This window comes from Belonocnema kinseyi, chromosome 10, assembly GCF_010883055.1.
Source record: "Belonocnema kinseyi isolate 2016_QV_RU_SX_M_011 chromosome 10, B_treatae_v1, whole genome shotgun sequence".
NCBI lineage: Eukaryota > Metazoa > Arthropoda > Insecta > Hymenoptera > Cynipidae > Belonocnema > Belonocnema kinseyi.
The window spans coordinates 83707485-83720987 of NC_046666.1; positions in this window are offsets into that span (position 1 = coordinate 83707485).

The following is a 13503-nucleotide window of genomic DNA, read 5'->3' on the forward strand; positions in this document are numbered from 1 at the left end:
TGTTATATTATAATAGTCTTATTTAAATCTTGATCCGCATTTGAAAGAAATTTAAGAAATTGGTGATTTTGGAATTCATCTCGTTTTGATAAAAACTCAATTATTTGATTGAAAAATTAATTATTATGATAAAAATGTAACTATTTTGTAAAAAGGTCTTCTTTTCTATCAAAAATTCAAATACTTTATTGAAAATTTATACTTTTTGATTAAAAATTACATTTTTCGGTTGAATTATCAACTGTAAATATTTGCTGGTTGCAAAGTCGTTTTGTTGTAAATGCAACTATATTGTTAAAAACTAACATCATAATTTTTGGGTGGAAAATTCGATTATTCACTTAAAGTTGAACTACTTAGTAAAAATTAAATTTTTTCTTATTAAGGATTCATAATTATAGTAGAAAATTCAACTATTTGCCTTTAAATTAAGTTAAAAATTCAGCTTTTTTGTAGATAATATTCTTTTTGACTTTAAAATTTAAAAATTTATTAAAATTAAATTGACCTTTTTCAGTAGAAATTTAATCTTTTTGGTTGAAAATGTATTATTTTTGGACAAAAATGTAATTTTTTGGTTAAAATACGAACTGTAAATCTTCTTGGGTTTAAAAGTCGATTATTTTACTAAGAGCTGAACTACTTTGTGAAAAAATACGTTTTTTTACAAGGGTTTATAATTATGGTTGAAAATTTAACTATTTGGTTGAAAGTTTAACTCTTTAATTGAAAACTCATATTTTTCGTTTCAGAAATTCAACTTTTTGTAGATAATTCGTCTTTTTGACTTTAAAATTAAATAATTTCGTTGAAAATTCATGTATTTTGTTTAAAATTTGTCTTTTTTTGTAGATCATTAATTTTCTTGGTCGAAAATTCATCTGATTGGTTGACAATTCAACAACTTTGTGGAAAATAAATTTTTTCCGTTAAAAATTATTTATCTTTATCTGAAAATGTAATTATTATAGGATTAATTAAAAATTAATCGTTTTTATCTGGAAATTGAACTATTCAATTTTTGTTTGAAACTTTATCCTGTACATTGTATTAGTTAAAACACCAATTATTTGATAGAAAATTAATTTAATTTGTTAAAAAGTAAACTTTTAGGTTGAAAATTGATATATTTTGTTAATTGGATTTTTTTCCAAAAATTAAAAAAACTGCAAAATTAAAAAATTTCCTTAAAATCTTCCGGATTCTTTTTTAAAAAATTTTTAAAATGTTTTCAAATAATCACTTAAAATTTATTTTTCAAAATAAAAAATCATTTTCAATGTTCTTAGTAATCACAACAATTTTTGCCATTTTTTTTTAAATCTGCAAAAGTCTAAATCGTGTTTCAAATTATTTGAAATAATTTCAAGTTTTAAATTAATTCTGAATCTTTTTTTAAATTAAAATTGTAGCGTTTAAACTTAAAATTTAGCTCATTACAAATTTAACAATTCAAGGCTTTCTATTTCGAACCTTTCTGTTCAAATTTGTATAGTTTTTCACAGTTGTTTGTAATGGATTGTTTTCAATAAACGGTCAAATATTGCTGATGATTAACGAAATTTTCTTTTTTTAATTAAAAAATTTAAAATTGAATGGGTTAAAATAAAATTTTTTATACTGAAATAATATTTCAAGTCATAATCGAATACAAAAAAATAATTTTCTAACAAATAATTGGTGTTGTAACTAATACAATTTACAGGATAAAGTTTAACCAAAAATGGAATAGTTCAATTTCCAGATAAAAGCTGTGATAAAAAAATTGAATTGAACAACGAAAAAAAACGAATTTTCAATAAAATTGTTGAATTTTCAAGGGAACAGGTGAATTTTTGACCAAGAAGATTAATGTTCTATAAAAAAAAACGATTTTCAAACTTAATCAATATATACGATTAATTCTTAATCAATCCTATAATAGTTACATTTTCAGATAAAGATAAATAATTTTGAACGAAAAAAATTTATTTTTAACAAAGTTGTTGAATTGTCAACCAATCAGATGAATTTTCGACCAAGGAAATTAATGATCTACAAAAAAAGACAAATTTTAAACAAAATACATGAATTTTCAACGCAATTATTTAATTTTCAAGTGAAAAAGACGAATTATCTACAAAAAGTTGAAATTCTTAAACGAAAAATCTGAGTTTTCAATCAAAGAGTTAAACTTTCAACCAAATAGTTAAATTTTCAACCATAATTATAAACCCTTGTAAAAAAACGTATTTTTTTACAAAGTAGTTCAACTCTGAGTGAAATAATCGACTTTTAAACCCAAGAAGATGTACAGTTCATATATTAACCAAACACTTGCATTTTTGTGCAAAAATGATACATTTTGAACCAAAAAGATTAAATTTTTGCTAGAAAAGGTCAATTTAATTTTAATAAATTTTTAAATTTTAAAGTCAAAAAGAGTATTATCTAAAAATAGCTGAATTTTTAACCTAATTTAAAGGCAAATAGTTGAATTTTCAACTATAATTATGAATCCTTATTAAGAAAAAATTAATTTTTTTACTAAGTAGTTCAACTTTAAGTGAATAATCGAATTTTCTACCCAAAAATTATGATTTTAATTTTTAGCAATATAGTTGCATTTACAACAAAATGACTTTGCAACCAAAAAATATTTACAGTTGATAATTCAACCGAAAAATGTAATTTTTAATCAAAAAGGATAAATTTTTCATAAAGCAATTTAATTTCTACAAAGAAAGACGAATTGTTAACAAAATACATGACTTTTTAACCAAAAATGGTATAGATTGATTGTCAGTTTCAAAAATTTATTCTCAACGAAAGAGATGAACCTTTCAATAAATGAAATAAAAATTTTAACAAAGTATTTGAATTTTTGATAGAAAAGAAGACTTTTTTACAATATAGTTATATTTTCAACAAAATAATTAATTTTTCAATCAAATAATTGAGTTTTTATCCAAACGAGATGAATTCCAAAATCACCAATTTCTTAAATTTCTTTCAAATGCGGATCAAGATTTAAATAAGACTATTATAATACAACATAATTATAATATTATCATTAATATATATATAATAGTATTAATATTTATATAATTTATATTTTATATTTGAAGTAACGTAACCTCAAAATTCACGCATTAAAGAGACGCGCGAAGTATTCAAATCATGAGAATCGCCAGCATCGAAATCTGGAAATATTAAAATCCCAATCTATTCATTTTTTCTCAAAACAGATAGAGATATAAATAGAACCGCCGAAGTGTTCCGACCGGCAATCGTGCACCTTCGAGTTTTAAAATTCAGAAGAGGAGAAATGGGTTGCGCGCGCAACCCAGGCATTTATATCGTCTCCTACCATATTCACACGGACATAGACGTGTCATAGTATTGGACCACGTCTCGTTTCAGATCTGGGATCACTGCACTACGCTAGACTAAGTTCAAAATTTTCAATATGGCCAACAGTAACAACGGTAACTGTTCGTTGTTGTTGTTTTCACCGGAAAAATACTTCAAAAATAATTTCACAATCTTCTTTCATCATAAAAAGACATTTTCATATAGAAAACAGTACAAAAACAACTAGAAATGCATAAATGATTATTCTGACAATTATTTATGTATTTCTACTTGTTTTTATATTGTTTTCTGCAATTTATTTAGTTTTTAGGACCATTATCTGAAAAGTATCTGGACATTATCGAGCTTATCTGAAAGGTCATCTATTATCTTATCTTAGGGATATGATTATACGCTAGATGGCTCCAACGTCGACTTTGTTGTGTCACATCTAAAGCAAAAATGTTATAAGCATAGATGTTTCTATGGCAACCGCGTCCTTTGCCTACATCTAAGGGAGGGGTGGGGCCAAGGCGAAAGCCAAACCGAACGAGCCGGTGATTTTCTGTTTCTCGATTCTCGCGCTTGCCTTCGCCAGTCATATATATAGCTGACTCGGGGCTGTCCATGCACGCCGAAAATATTAAAATTAATGAGGGCCTAAAATTATTATATTTATTATTATGTTAAAATTAATTAATTTCTTTCACGGTTATTTTAAAGGGACATTTTCGAGATAGTAAATAAATTTAAAAAGTAAATAAATTTAAAATAATTCAGAATTCAGTTAAATGAAAAAGTTATAATTCCTCGTCTCGTTTCTTTTAAAAGAGAAATTTTCGAAATACTATATAAATACGTTTAAAAAAATTCTTGTCATATTTTAGAATTGTAGCGAAATTTCAAACATAATTAAAAAAAATATAATTTTTACAAAATAGTGAATTGAAGGTTCGAATACTTCACTGTATAAATTTATCCTACATGTATTTTTAAATCCTAAAATATTGTATTATTTTTTCGCATAATTAAGGTATAACTGAAGTAATATTTACACTTCTCTGTAGTTTCGAATTCACAATTTACATTTAATTCCGAGGAAAAATTTAAGGTTTTCACTACTCATTTAATTATTTATCAAAATTATATTAAAATTCTGTTTTTTGTTTGTTTTTGTTTCTTGATTATTTGAAACGTATAATCTTTTTCCTTATAATTTGTTTAATTACAAAAACCAGTAACTAGGCTATGCCTTGCACATTAAAATTTAATTTTAGAAGTTTGAGGGCAGTTAACCACTTTCAATTGCTCATCAGAATTCACAACTTCAAAGAAATCCAAATAGTTTATAAAAATAATTCAAAGAATCGAAGAATCCAAAAAAATTCTAAAGAAATATAAGGCGTTTAGGGGTGCATCTCAGCAACTAAGGCTATCACAAAAAAATTAAAATGAAAGAATTCCAAAGAATATAAATAAATCAATAATTTTTTGCGAGCCGGGAAATGACCGGAAATTTGTTTCCTTGATTAAAACGGCCACCTGGATTCATTAGTATTTGAAAAAATTATTATATTCATTGGTGTTTTCCTGTAAAAATGGTTATACTTTTTCGTAATTGTAAAACAATTCCCACCAAGGATTGAAAAAAATTTTGATTTTATTTATTTCTTTAAGTGATTTTTTTTTAAGTTTGCAATAACAAAGAAACACTATCTAATTATGGGTTTTAAGGGTTTACAAATCGTGATTTATTATTTAATGAATTTGCAACAAAGAAGATTAATTTTCTTGCCAAACAAGACGAATTTTTAACAAATTCGATGAATTTTCAACCAAATATTTGAATTTTCAACTTGTAAAGGATCCATTTCTAATCAAGAATAGACATGTTGCAATTTTCAAGGAAAGTAATTTTTAACATAAAAAACCAAATTGTCAACAAAAAAAGTTCAATGTTAAGCCAAAGAGGTACATCTTGCAGAAATATGATTTTAAAAAAACTAGATTTAACAAACATGAAAAAAACACGGAAAAGTTCATTAACAAACGAATCCTACTTAAATTTTCTACCAAATTGTTAAATCATTAATCAAAATATATGAATTTAGAACCTAACCAAATATCAAGAAAATTGTTACATGTTAAAAAAGATTAATTTTCAACTAAATCGAGAAATTAAAATTTCAACCAAAGGGTCAAACCCAAAAATCAAGGGGAGTCCAAAAATATGAATCATTAATGATAAAGTTCAACTTTTAACCAAGTCGTTTAATTTTCAATTAAAGAAGATAAATTGCGAAAAAAAATAGTTAAATTTTTAACGAAAGAAATGAATTTTCTAGCATTGTTTTAATGATCTACCAAAATCTTATTTCTTATTTTTAACGAAAGAAATAAATTTTCTAGCATTGTTTTAATGATCTACCAAAATAAGACGAGCTTTCAACATAACATATTAATTTTTAAGAAAATTTTTGAATTTTAAAGCCGGGAGGAGCAATTTTAAACCAGAAAATATTAATTTTTAATAAAAATATCAATTTAAATCAAAAATGGATTTTTAACAAAAGAGTTAAGCCTAAAAATGACTTTTTATCTGTAGAAGATTAATTTTCTAAAAATAGAATAGTTAAATTTTCGACCAAAGAAGTGAATCTAAAACCAAAGAATAATTTTTTACAAAGTAGTTCAACTTTTAACCAAGCTTCTGAATTCCTAATGAAACAAGATGACTTTTTAACAAAATAGTTGCATTTTTTACAGAACAATAAAATTTGCAACTGAATACTAGAATTTTTAACAAAACGAGTTGAATTCTGAAACACAAATATAATAGTCGACTTTCTACCAAAAAGGATTTAAGCGAAAAAACGAGAAAAGGGGGTTTCTTAAAAACAGACAAAAAAAGAACAATTCTTTAAAAGTTAATAATAAGAAAACATACTAAATGTTATCTAAGTTCGTAACTTGTCTTCCACTGACCCCTAACCCCTGTTCGAACCATAGTTTTTAGCATGACCCCCCCCCCATGCAATTGGTAATGCAGTTTACTGACGACCCCTTAAAGATTCGATTTTTGTATTTAATGAAATTATCCTTATAATATATAGTTTAAAATTTGTTTAGTATAAAAATACACTACGAAAAATCGACAAGACTCAGAAAACGAAATTACAACAATTAAAAGAATGACAGAGAACAAGTATATTGAGACTATACTTAATAAACTTTATTTTCAATTTTAATTATATTGGATAAAATATCAATATTACGGAGAAAAGTAACAGCGTTTTACTTTGAAGAATTCAAATGATTTAAAAACTGAAATTAATAACAAAAATTAAAGGGCCTGTAATTTTTCTCATTCTCATCATTTATGATTGAGAAAGGATAAGAAAGGAAAGGTCTGACAAGTCCGAAAAGAAAGGACGAGTTCGTTAACAGCCATTTTGGACAAAAATACAAATTTTGGGACTATTTTTTTAAACTTAAAATTTTTATTTAAGGCTATTAATAGTACTCAGATGGCCAAACAATTTATCCTGATGACTTTTTTTTATACAAAAAAATTCTCAGTTATAGCATTTTCAAAATTTTTAATATCAATGGAACATCGAAATTATAAGCCAAACAACGTACTATATGAAAAAAAGTAAAGAAAAACATTGATCTTTAAAAGTCCTACAAGGTTATCATACAAACTTTTTGGATTTTCTTGTAAAATTGAAAATTCTAATTTTTATTGCACAAAAAATAATGAGATATGAAAAATTCCATTTTGTGGTCAAACTATGCAGGATACGAAAGAAGATGAATCAACAAGAATTGTGATCTCAAAAAAGATCAACAAATTCGTTAGTTATCACTTCTTGATAGGGGGCGTACCTTTTCTTTTATTCGCGAAAAATAACATTGAAAATATAAAAAAACCGTCGTGAAAAAATGATACAAGTTACAAAAAAAATTATTTAACGAAAATTAATTACCCGAAAAGGAGCTCCAAAATTGTTATGAATTATTTTTTGACATGACACGTAGTTTCGGTATTGATCATAAAAATGGTATTAAAAATAAAAATGAAAAATTTGTGGAAAAACAACAAAAGATACAAATACAAATTAATAGAAAAAAGTTATTCGCCCAAGAAAGTGATACAAATTTGTATTCATTTATTACATTCTTATTATTTATGATGGAGAAAGTATTCGAATTGCCCGAACTTTGACACCACAACATTCAAATTTTGAACCAAATAACGCAAAATACGACAAAAAGTCTCAAAGAGAAATGATAGGTTTTGAAAAATCCTACAAAATTTCTTTAAACCACTTTTCAATAGGACTCCTAATTTTGTTTTATCGTAAGTAATATATGCAGATAATCGAAAATTCCAATATTACGCTAAAAGATGCAAGATACGTAAAAAATCTGAAAGAAGACTTGTAGGATATTTTGCTTTATACATGTATAAAAAATAATATGAAAACCAAAATCCTATTGTTAGCATAACAACGCGAGATAGAGAAAAATGTTTAAAAAAAGGATTGTATTTTTTAAGTTTATTTTAAGGTGGTTCAGAAAATATAAATTTACAACTGTCTGTCAAAAAACGAGTGCTCAGCGTGAGTGTCACGATAATATTGTGTACCCCAAAGCCTACAGAGCTTTGAGAAATGTAATTTTTAACTATACTTATTTGAGCAATAAACTCTAAATACTCCAAATCGCTAATTATACATGCGAGGACGCTGTACGATCATATTTATTAAAAAAATTTATTATTTTAAATTTCAACTCAATATGTTTATGAATTAAAACTTTTAATGTCTTCAAACGTATAGTTTCATTTAGTAGAATTTCTACCGCTTTTATCAAAACAACAAAATAATATTATTCATAGGCAGTATATTTTAATTGCGAAATGACTATTTTTTCCATAAAACATGTCAGCAAAAAAAATTTATTACAATACAATGACATTTTAATTCAATTTAAAAGTAAATCTTGTGCATCTACATACTTTCTTGATGCGAAATTTATTCAAATAATTGATTCATTAATTGGAAATAATAAATGAAAATTCTCGATATAAGATTTGTATTTTATATTTTTAAGTATTTAGTATTTACCGACTTAGTATCGGCTATTTGATGGACTTGTTCAACGGGTGAAGATTGCAGGGGCAAAGTAGTTGGTGGGTGCGATTTTCGGGTTGCGAGGCATGGGGGCATCGGGCAATTTTCGCCGGGAGCGCCGTCTACAATTAGTTCCTCGAACTATACACGTGTCGCATCTAGGCTTATAATATCTTTGTCTAAAGGATTGAGTGACCACCGCCTGATCGTACTATGAATTGATTTAAACAATGTTCTTGGTAATTAAATTTTATGTTACTATCGCTTCTTACCAATTTCCGAAAATTGGTTCACCTTTATTAAAACGCAAAAAATTTTTTTTTTGTAAGAAGCGACAGTACTTTTTTCGTAGAAAACAATGTTTTTTCTTTCATAAAAACTGGCTGGTAATATTATTTTAATTCTTAAAATTATAAGAGACTTTCTGCCCGCAGAGCCCTGATTTTCGGTACGATAAATACCTCAAATTAACTTCAACTTCAGCCAATCGAAAACTCCCTAACTCTTTCAGATTTCCCTTCATATATCCTGACTTTTCCGGACCTGGATAGCAGCCCTATAAACTTATCTCTAAATAAACTCATGGTTCTTAAATTGTCTGTTTGCTTTTAAAATTTTGCATGTTTAGGTCTGAGCGACTTCCCTGCATAATCTCGTATAGAAATATGGCCAAGGCGGAATGCTTCGACAATGGGATATGAACATTAAGAGGAGATGAAAATAACTCATAATGTGGCTATTGGAGGAAGAAACAAATACCTTGAGAATTAATCTATTAATGCTGTTCAATTAATTTGAGGTTTTTATTTCAAAAATATAATTATAGAATTATGAAATTGGTTCATTTTTTCTGAACATGAGATAAGCATATCATACAGCCAAAGATAATCAGAGATTCCCCACAGAAATTTTCAAGAGCTTTAGCAAGTTTCAATGGATTTCCAGGTGTTCAAAAAAATCATTTTTAAGAGTTTTCTAAGGAATTGAACGATTTTATGGGATTTCAAAAAATTTGCATACATTTGTAAAGAATTTTATAAGATACAGGACGACGTCACAGAATGTATGCCATTATAGTATATATTTTTTACAGATTCCAATGGATTTTATAAGATTTACGATAATTTCAATTACTTTAAGGCTGTTGGACTCAATTTTGCTAGAGTAGTATGCAGTCGAGTTCAGCCGAAATGTCTCAAATATTCATCCTACGGTCCTCCAAAATCATTTGTTCTACGCGGCGAATGTTTTCTGGTGCCATGCTGGTTCGCGGTCGACGATCATGCGACTCATTCTCGACGGTTTCGAGGCCATCCTTGAATGCTTTGGCTCATTTAAACACGGCAGCCCTACTCAGGCGCTCACTACGGAACTGATTTCGCAAACGCAGATAAATTTCCGTCTTTTTAACGCCTTCCCGCACTAACAAACGAATGACAATACGTTGCGCAACGGCGGTCGGCACTTGAAGTTCACTCATGGTCGTAGCATGCGCGTGAAACATGCGCTCCCGACGAAAGTTATGCCACAGTGTTCGTAAGGGACCCAGCTATCACATACTCAAGCCACGTCCTTAAAAACATACATGCGCTCCATCTACAGTCCTAGTCTCGATCATATTTGAACCACCCTCGTATTATTGCGATTTTCGGGTGTCTCTAAACTCTTTTCAAAGTTACCGAATTCAATGAATTTTTTTCTTAGTTTCGATTTTGTTTGTTCGCATTTTATAATTGTTTTCAATTCACACGATTTTTAAAAATTGTCTTTTCATTTTCGTAAACTTCATCGAATTCTATTCATTTTCCCTTATTTGTTCTCAATTCACTAAAATTTTACTAAACTCAATGGAATATTCGGGATTTTAACAATTTCTTTGCGATCCTTTTAAATTCTTTTGAATTCTGAAGAACTTATTATTATTACACTGGAATTATTATTATTATTATTATTATTATTATTATTATTACACTATTAAGCCCTTTCCCCATCGGGGTAGGTGTGACTTACTCGGTCGGGAACGGAGTAATGTGTGAAAGGGATATCGCATTTTTAGATTGATTCAGGATGCTCGTGTTATTTATTTAAATAACACGTTCGTTCCGCAACACTGCTTCAACCCAGGTTGCTGATCAATCTTTCTAGCAATCACCCAAAGTGAAGATCTTCACAAAGTCGTTATGCGAGGTTCCCCACTTGGCTTCTTTCTCGTCCATACATTCTCTCATGCAGGCGCTCGTCTTTCTGTGGCTTCTTATGTCTTTTCTAACTAAGGTCTCATTCACACATTCTAACGATTCTTTCCGTGGTCTACCTCCGGGTACGCTGCCATTTACTTTATATTGAGACACTTGTTTCGTAAGTCGTTCATTTGGCATTCTCTCCACATGCTTGAACCATCTTAACCGATTTCTCTCCCATGTATCTACTAACGTCTCTTCTGCACCTCATTCTCTGAGAATTATCTCGTTAATCACTCTGTCCATCAGAGTTTCCCCGCATACTATGCACAAGAATCTCATGACAATTACATTAGTTTTACTCTGATCTTTTTCTTGATAGGTGCATGTCTAGGTACCGTATAGTACAGACGATGCAAATATAGAATTATGTATTGCCATTTCAGCTTTAATCGATATATTTTTACTTCTGATAAGGGGCTTGTTAAATAAGCTACCAAGGTATACGAGATGTGTTCAAAAAGTAGGGTGACTTTTCACTTTTCGCGGGTTACGTACATTCAAGTTTTAAATTTTTTGTTTTGTTGTGTTAGTACACTCGTCACGATCATATGTTCGCAGTTTTGACTATATAGCTGGTGTTGATTTTCTGGCAGAGGCGTAAAAGGTTAGAAGGGTTTGGCGTGCTCGGCGATTTTCTTCTTTCGAAAAAATGGGGCAAAGAGTTTGCATTAAATTTTGTGTGAAAAATGGAATCCAGTGCTCTAAAACTCTTGAAATGTTGATAGTTGCACACGGGGAGTCTACTCTGAGTAAGAAAAATGTGTATAAGTGGTACAAGCTGTTCCAAGAAGGCCGAGAGGATGTCGTAGACGAACCTCGCCCTGGACGTCCCAGCCCGTCAAGAACAGATGAAAACGTTAAAGCAGTGGAAGAAATGGTGTTGAAAAATCGCCGAATTACCATCAGAGAAGTTGCTGAAAATGTTGGCATATCGGTTGGCTCATGCCATGCTATCTGTTCGGACGTTTTGGGCATGAGACGTGTGTTAGCGAAATTTGTTCCAAAACTGCTTAATTTTGATCAAAAGATCCATCGCATGACCATCGCTCAGGAGATGTTGAATGAAGTCAATAATGATCCTGATTTTCCCAAAAGGGTTATAACTGGGGATAAATCGTGGGTATATGGTTATGACGTCGAAACTAAAGCCCAATAACCTCAGTGAAAGCATCCTGAGTCCTCTAGACTCACTGTCTTCTTTCATTACCGTGGCGTAGTGCATCAGGAATTCTTAGCACAAGGTCGTACGGTCAATTAACAGTATGACCTTCAAGTTATACGCCGTTTGCAAGAGGCGATACGCAAAAGACGTCCGGAACTTTGGAAAAACAATTCGTGGCTTTTGCATCACGATAATGCAACTGCTCATTCATCGTTGCTTGTGAAAGAGTTTCTGACCTTTTTTGTAACCATAAAAACATAACGCATCCTTATCTAACTCCTTAAATAATATCGAAACAGTCACTAAATTTCCCATTTGTCCTTACACTCGCTTTGCCATCCGTATATATTGTTTGTATAGCTTGTAGGAGCCATCCATTGACTCCATATTCTTTTTAGTACTTCCCAAAGTTCACTTCTATCTACCTTGTCATTTACGGTACTTAATAAATTCGCACAGTCTATGTGGTATGTACTTACCACCGTGTTTAAGCATTTTAGCGTTAATAAAATCTATCCCGGCAGCCTTACCGTTTTTCAAGCTCTTAGTTATATCCCTAATCTCAGCGACACAGATTTTCTCAATTGAATTTTCTAACGAATGGTGTTCTACATTGCAGTTGTGGCGCCCCATAGGTTCATCTCCGACTTGTTTCCTAAAATAGTCTTTGAAAGCGTCTAGTATGCCCTCTGCATTACATAGCATTTCCCTATTATTATTTCTCACGTTGATAAATTCTGTACTTTTATTTCCTTTTATTTTTTTATGAAGCACTTTCTTGGTTCCTTCAAAGTCGTTTTGTATTTTCTTCTCTTCTGCTTTAATTTTATCCGTACTTTCTTTAATTAATTTTTTGAGTATTTTCTTTTTGTGTCTGTACTGATTTATACGTCTATTTCTTTCTCAGCGCTAAGTCCTGCGATGTTCAAAATTCTCCTGTACGCTTCTTTCTTTGTATTTTGGGCATCCTGAATTTCATCATTTTACCACGCATCACCATACATTCTTCCTAGAACCGCGGTACCACACACTTTGATCGCACACCTAACAATGACCTGTTGCCTTATCTATGCTTTCAATTATCTCATTTTGGAAATCTATACGCACATGCGGTTTCTGTAGGTTCTCAATTCTTACTCGCATTTGTTTTATTTTCTTGGTTCTCTTTTTTCTTTATCCCCCCCAAAACATACGAAATCTTGATCTCCGAGATGCTGCTTCGCTTTCCCATTCAAAAGCAGACCTAGTCCTTTTCTATCATGGGATTTACTATCTACTCCTGATCATATTTCAAATCTGCCTTTCAACACCCTGTTTTCTATGTCTCTACTTTCGCATCACTTCTTATTTGTTTCAAAAACACATAAAATATCTAGTTTCCTCACGTTCATAGTTTCTCGTAATGTTTCTACCTTGAGATCATATACCCCCCATAGCATTCCAAACACCTAGTCTCCATTCGTCGCCTGAAGCATAACCTTTAGATTTACTGTGTGCATGCCTTTTATCATTTAAAGTTCCAGTCCTTTTCGAGGCTATTTTATAGTTTGTTTTATTTAATCTTTAGATTACACGCTCAACTACACGCGCAATTACACGCTCGGTTGTTTCCGATAGCTTGATTTGT